The 7,424-nt window shown below is 44.4% G+C and overlaps 1 long non-coding RNA gene across 1 annotated transcript in view; it reads right to left on the bottom strand.

Moving 5' to 3' along the window:
* Positions 1 to 7: 7 nt before the first annotated feature.
* The window catches only part of LOC115281471, a 14,424-nt gene continuing 7,007 nt past the window's right edge, over positions 8 to 7,424 (bottom strand). Inside the window, exons 2-3 of the long non-coding RNA XR_003904327.1 lie at positions 1,056 to 1,166; positions 8 to 141 (exon numbers count right to left, since the gene is read on the bottom strand). This is a non-coding gene — a long non-coding RNA (uncharacterized LOC115281471). The remainder of the gene's footprint in view (positions 142 to 1,055; positions 1,167 to 7,424) is intronic.

Raw genomic sequence — 7,424 nt, 5'->3', positions numbered from 1 at the left:
GGTCTGGTTTCTTTCCTTCTTGTTATGGTTCGTTTTGCGGAATGCTCAGAGATTCGCGCCACGTATTTTGTCTGGGCTCTTATTGTAGACTAGGGAGAGGCCTGTGGAGGGTCTTGACATCATTTCCCCTGCGCTGGATGCCTGCAGCATAGATTTTCAACAGCAAAAATCTGGAAATGGGCTTAGCCATCACACATGCATGACTAGTTAATTATGTTACAACCGCACAATGGAATATTAATAGGCAACTATTTAAGGATTAAGTAAGTACAGTTGTAATGGTTTGGAAACATTTCCACAGTGAAATTTAAAGCCTTTTTATTGAAGTATAAAATACAGAAAGTGCACACATCAAAGTGCAAATATCAACACATTTGCACAAATGAAACACACCCATGCAAACAGAACCCGATCCAGAAACAAGCATTAAGGGATATATCCATCAAAGCTACATGGGTCTGGAGGTTTCTTTAGGAGAGATATGTTTTTATAATGGTGATTGTTGTTTTTAAACAAGCTCTACACCCAACATAAGGCTTGAACTCACCTACCAGAGATCAAGAGTCGCATGCTCTGTCTACCGAGCTGGAGAATCCTCTCTGAGAGGAGTCTTTAACAATCCCTTTGATTCATGTAAATAGCTGTAAGATGATTCAGGTTTTCTATTTCTTTTTGTGCTTAGTATAGTATATCACGTTATTTTTGCTAAACATTTGTTTATTCCACGTAAAGTTTCAAACTGACTGGTGTAAACTTGTTTAGATATCCTTTTATTGTCCTATCCCCTTTTTATCTTACCTTGTTTTTAATATGCCCAGGATATTGTATAAAGTACTAGCCTTCATTCCTGGTGTCAATTATTCAGACCTCTCCTTTTATCAAGAATACCTTTCGAGGGTTGTTTTTTTAAGAACACAATTGTTGCCTTTTTGATCTCCTCTATTTATTTCTTTTCTACTTCACTAATATTTTTCTTTTCTTCATTATTTCCTTCCTTCTACTTTCATTTGTAAGTGACCATGCAGTGTCACTATGGCCCAGGGTGGGAGACATACGTGTCAAGATGCTGATTCAAATGGCTGTACCATCTTTGTTGAAACCACTGGATCAGAGCTGAAGAAGACCCAGGAGTCCATCAATCAGAAAAGCGCACGTTCTCCATGCTCCTATGAGGGGAGTAAAACTTTTGAGAAAAATTAGGTGTAGTTTTTCTGAGTTGCTCCCAGGCATTTTACAGAATGCCAACCCTGTTCACACTTGAAATGTTGAAATTTAGATAAGAACTCAAGCTTAGAATTCCTCCGTAAGTTCCTGCTTTACGTTTCCTGGAGAATCCTTTAAATTAAGCTCTTAGAGTTGGTACTGTGAAAAATCAGTGATTTCTTCCCCGACCCCCTTGTAAGTCACGGGGGCTGTCACCTGCTCTCAGTCTCCTGCTCATTCATGGTCCAGGATGGGGGCTGCCCTTCCCCAGGCTCATTGAATGCCTCTCCCCTAGACCTGTAAAGGATAAATTTTGGGACTCTGCTTCCATTGTGTGAGTGTATTGAAACTATGCCTTCATTTAAAAAGACCTTGCTGAACCAAAACGGGAGGCATCGCAATCCTAGACTTTAGCCTCTACTACAAAGCTGTTGTCATCAAGACAGTATGGTATTGGCACAAAAACAGTCACATAGACCAATGGAACAGAATAGAGAACCCAGAACTGGACCCACAAATGTATGGCCAATTAATCTTTGACAAAGCAGGAAAGAGTATCCAATGGAAAAAAGACTGCCTCTTTAGCAGGCGGTGCTGGGAGAACTGGACAGCAACATGCAGTAGAATGAAACTAGACCACTTTCTTACACCATACACAAAAATAAACTCAAAATGGATGAAGGATCTGAATATGAGACAGGAAACCATAAAAACCCTAGAGGAGAAAGCAGAAAACAGCCTCTTTGACCTCAACCACAGCAATTTCCTACTTGACACATCCCCAAAGGCAAGGGAATCAAGAGCAGAACTATTGGGACCTCATCAAGATAAAAAGCTTCTGCACTTGCAAAGGAAACAATCTAGAAAACTAATAGACAGACAGAATGGGAAAAGATAGTTGCAAATGGCATATCGGATAAAGGGCTAGTATACAAAATCTACAAGGAACTCACCAAACTCCACACCTGAAAAACAAATAATCCAGTGAAGAAATGGGAAGAAGATATTAATAAACACTTCTTCAAAGAGGACATCCAGATGGCCAACAGGCACATGAAACAATGCTCAGCGTCACTCATCATCAGGGAAACACAAATCAAAACCACACTGAGGTACCACCTCACACCGGTCAGAGTGGCTAAAATGAACAAATCAAAAGACTATAGATGCTGGTGAGGGTGTGGAGAGACGGGCACCCTCCTGCACTGTTGGTGGGAATGTAAACTGGTACAGCCGCTCTGGAAAACAGTGTGGAGGTTCCTCAAAAATCTATCAGTAGAACTCCCTTATGACCCAGCAATCGCTATGCTGGGGATCTACCCAAGGGATACAGAAGTGCTGATGCATAGGGGCATATGTACTCCAATGTTTCTAGCAGCACTTTCAATAATAGCCGAATCGTGGAAAGAACCTAAATGTCCATCACCTGACAAACGGATCAAGAAGATGTGGTTTAAATATACAATGGAGTACTACATGGCAATGAGAAAGAATGAAATTTGGCCACTTGTAGCAAAGTGGATCGACCTTGAGGGAGTCATGCTAAGCGAAATAAGTCAGGTGGAGAAGGACAGATACCATATGTTTTCACTCATAGGTCTAACAGGAGAAACCTAACGAAGGACCATGGGAAGGGGAAGTGGGGGAAAAAGAGTTAGGGAGAGAGAGTGAGGCAAATCATGAGAGACTACTGAATACTGAAAACAAACTGAAGGCTGAAGGGGAAGGAGGGAAGGAGAAGGAGGGTGATAGTCATGGAGGAGGGCACTTGTGGGGAAGAGCACGGAGTGTTATATGGAAACCAACTTGGCAATAAACTATAAAAAATATATATGACACATTCTAAGATTTAAAATCAATCAATCAATCAATCAATCAATAAAAAGACCCTGGCGTTTCATGTCCACACAATGGAAACTTAACTACTGAGGGAGCTACCTACCTGCCCATCTTGTGGGTGATTTTGCCTCCTCATCCAGCAGGTGGAGATCTGCATATTCTTTTGTTTTTTGAGAGAAGAGAGTGAGAGTGTGAGAGAGTAGAGGAGAAGGGCAGAGGGAGAGAGAGAATCTTTAGGAGGTTCCACACCCAGCATGGAGTCCGGCTTGGGGCTCAGTCCCACAACCCTGGGCTCATGACTATGGGTCAAAGCTAAGGTGGCAACTAACCCAGTGCCTTTGGGCACCACGTGCCTCTCCTCAGCAGGAGGGAGCCAGTGAGAAACTGGGCAGATAGTCCAACTTTTATATTTATTTGTGAATATTTAGAAAGAGAAATATTTTTATTTTTTTAATGTTTATTTATTTTTGAGAGAGAGAGAGAGAGAATGAGCACGAGCAGGGGAAGGGCAGAGACAGAAGGAGACACAGAATCTGAAGCAGGCTCCAGGCTCTGAGCTGTCAGCACAGAGCCCAATGCGGGGCTCAAACTCACAAATTGCGAGATCGTGACCTGAGCCGAAGTCAGCCGCTTAACCAATGAGCCACGTAAGTGCCCCAGAAACTTTTTTAAAAGTACAAAAATGAAGAGTAAAAAAAGTGTGTTCTGACTTCTACCCAAGTCCTCTACCCAAGAGTAAAGACTATAACCAGTGCTTGTGTGTGTGTGTGTGTGTATGTGTGTGATTTGGAGAAATCCTATGCATCTAACGCATATTTATGCACATATATTCTTTCCATCCCTCAAAGAAAATAAAAGTGCATATTGTTCTACAGCTTATCTGTCTTCACTGGAGGTATCTTGCGAGTCATTCCATGCCAGTACATACAGATTTTTGTTTGTAATGGCTACACAGTAATTCATGATATCTACATATCATGATTTGTTGAATTTTTTCCTCTCACGATGGACACTTCAGTAATTTAAGTTTTTGTAACTACATGCAATTGTACGATGAAGCTCCTTGCACATGTATATGGATACACATTTATGAATATACCTTGCAGAGTACGTTCCTACAAAATTATAGTTCTGTCACCGGTCTGTGCATTTTTCCAATTTTGATGGATATTACCAAGGAGGCTAGAAACATTTCTACCTTTCTCTGAATGTGTTAATAAATGGCCAGCCCCCACTTGCAACATTAGGTGATGTCAATTTCTTATCTTTACGCTCTGATTGGCAGACTTGGCATATTGGTATCGCATGACCTGGTCCCAGGCAGTGGAGAATGCTGTAGGGGACAGGGGTGAAAGAGACAGGGGGGAAGGAGGAGTTAGAAGCCGCCAAGCAGACAGCCACTGGGTGGGTGATGCTGGGTGAGCTGAGGACCGACAGGACACCTGCCCTCAGCACGAGGGGGGCTTCCAGCACTCCCCCTGCTCCAGCTTGCAGACCCTCCCAGCCGCCTCCCTCCCCACACTAGACTTCGGTGGATAGGACCTTTTATTCAGAAGGGGAGACACACCTTCAAAAGGTTGTAAGTTAAAAGAATATAAGCACAACGCAAATAAAGGGCAGATTTCATGAGAGGAAATGTCCAAAGAAACAGAAAAAATCAGCATAGTTGAATAGCTCTACTCACTCTCAAGGAAGAGATGGACAATAGGAGGATTCTAGAAATATGAAGAGAGTGAAGTACAAGATAGGGTGATGGAAAAACCAGCAGGCTGACCTCAGGAAGTGAAGGAACGGAAGAGAAAGAGCCAATGTGGCCAGAAAAAAAGAACGAACGAGGGGAAAGAACCACAACTCCAAAGACAATCGTGCCTGAAAACGCACAGACGTGGTGCCTTGTGGACATTTCCTGAAGTGACAGTCACGTGAACACAGTGTAATGTGTGGAGAGGCAGACATGAGGACAGGAGACAGAGAGGTGATGTCACCAGTGCATGCTGGCTACTCCCTTGGAGGAGAAAGAGAAGCCAAAGGTAACCGTAACTGAATTGAAATAAAAGCTATCTGGGAACAAGGAGATCTTTCAGGCTGTCATGGAAAGTCCACCCGCGGACCCAGGAAAGGAACTGATAGAGACGATCCACACCCAGAAGAGTAGGAAGTTACTGGACCTTGTGGATAAAATAGAATCATATGGCTGGTATCTGAAACAATGATCAAATCATAAGGTCATACCCCAAGGATCACGTTGAGTGTGACAAAAAATAGCTGAGCTTCATAACAACACTGCATTCCAGGAGACAGGGTGAAAAATATTTATGTTCTGAGCAAATGACAGAATATTCGAGGAATGTTGTGACAACAGTCTCATGCATGGAAGACCTTATGAAATACAGCATCCATGAGCCCTTCAAAATAGAAAATCTACATCATGATCAAAGTCTGCCAACAAAGGGTTAAATTAAACAGTGAAAAATAGAAGGTATGGTCAGCAATGGATGCTTTACAATCAGAAAACCCCTAAGCAATGGTGGGAATATTATAGTAGAGAGTATAAATAACATTGATGCAAAGAACACTATTCTAACAAAAGCAACACTGGGAAGAGGAGGATGGGCAACAGGCGAGATGCAGATGTCTTCATTTATTAGGGCAGAGAGTCCAGAGATAGTTTTAATGTGTTGTTCAGAAGCAGATGGTATTGTGGCGGGGGGGGGGGGCTCGGAGTCCAGGCAATGTGCACACGGCATCCAAGTGAGGGGCAGCTTGGCATGGGTTCAGTGTCTGAGCCAGTGAGGAAGTTCTCCCCACCCAGGGTCAGCCCAAGCTGGGGGGGGGGGGGCGAACCCAAGAAGGGTGAGACGGTCATCTAATGGGTGGCAGCTAGGTGTAGGACATCAAATCCCACGTGAGTGAGGCTGGGAGGAGCGGCATGGGAATGGACATGGGTGTCAAGGGGGGTCTCCACCTGCCAGGAGAGTCACCTACAGGCAACGAGGTGCTGTTCTGTGAACCAGAACTTAGTGTTCAGCTTTCATGTCTCCTAAGATGGAAATGACATGCTCTAGGTTCCTTAGGGTGCCTACACCTTCTTACAGCCACTCAGAAGCAGGGAGCCTAGAAGACACAAACTGGTGTCCTTCTCCTTACCCAGACAAGGGACAGGGTCTTTGTGAGTTCTCAGGAGTGTCACCTCCCACTCTGATGATAAAACAGATCCTACTGAGCAATTCCAAGGGTAGCCACTGCCCCTGGCCATTCATCACCATCTTTATAAGTAACATGGAACTTGTACTGACAGCAACTGTGGGTGAGGCAGCAGAGAGTCACACCTCCTCTGAGCATCTCCTGATTCTAGACTAATGGGGCTCAAGAAACCATACAGGTCATTAATCACTTCACATTATACATGAGGAAACTGAGGCAGACACAGCCAGTGGCACCTGAGCCAGACCTGGAAACAAAGCCTTTGATCCCAAGTCTGGTGGAGTTTCTAGCCCCCACCCCCAGGATGTGCAAGGTGACCTCTGTCTAATCATCAGTTACGTTTGCTGTGCCCACTCTATGTGGGTCCTGATCCCAGATGAGGCAAACATACAAAGCTCCAACTTGACAACTTTGGCCCAGACACCGTGCTAGGCAATGCTTTTCCTCTCAGCACTGTCGGAGCTGCTGAAATCCACACAAGGATCTCCTCCACCATTATTCCAGACAGTTGGAAAGACTTCTCAATGGGTGGGTCCTTGGCATTATCCCTGATTAAGTCTTTGCGGTATGAATTTGGGGGAGGACACAGACATCCGGTCCATGGCAGGTGACTAACAGACACCTTAAAGTCCAAACCAGACTCTGTTCTTCCTCCAAGCCCTGCCTTGCCCATTTGGGTTTGTTACATATTCTTACCCCCAGCTGCTCAGCCTTGAACTTAGGAGAAGTCTTTAATGCCTCTCTTGCTCATATCTAATCTGTTAAGATATCTTGTTGCTCCGTCTTCAAACTATCAATGTCCATAATCTAACCATGCCTCCCTCCACCTGCCCAGGCTATTAACTGAGTGCCTGTCACCATCGACGGACTGGATATTTGCAAACTCACTGGCCTTCCAGTTCTCTGACCTCCAGATGGTCCTTGCAGCTCCAGGTGCTTCCACGCCCTTCCTCAGACATGTCAGCCACAGGACATTTGTTATTCCTTGACAGGAGGACTGGGTGGGAAAATCTGGAGGGAAGTCAGCTGGGACCGCCCTGCTGTGTGGCAGACGGGTGTGTTGGCTGCTGTGGGTGCAGTCATAGTAAGGGTGTGATCTTCACAGGAACAGAAAGCAGAACTGTGCATTCAAATGTTTCTGAGGGTGAACTTCAGCAAGTAATCAACTGACCACATGA

The sequence above is a fragment of the Suricata suricatta genome, chromosome 17 (genome assembly GCF_006229205.1).
Source record: "Suricata suricatta isolate VVHF042 chromosome 17, meerkat_22Aug2017_6uvM2_HiC, whole genome shotgun sequence".
Taxonomy (NCBI): domain Eukaryota; kingdom Metazoa; phylum Chordata; class Mammalia; order Carnivora; family Herpestidae; genus Suricata; species Suricata suricatta.
The sequence above is the reverse complement of the archived record's forward strand: the minus strand, read 5'-3'. Positions and strand labels throughout refer to the sequence as shown.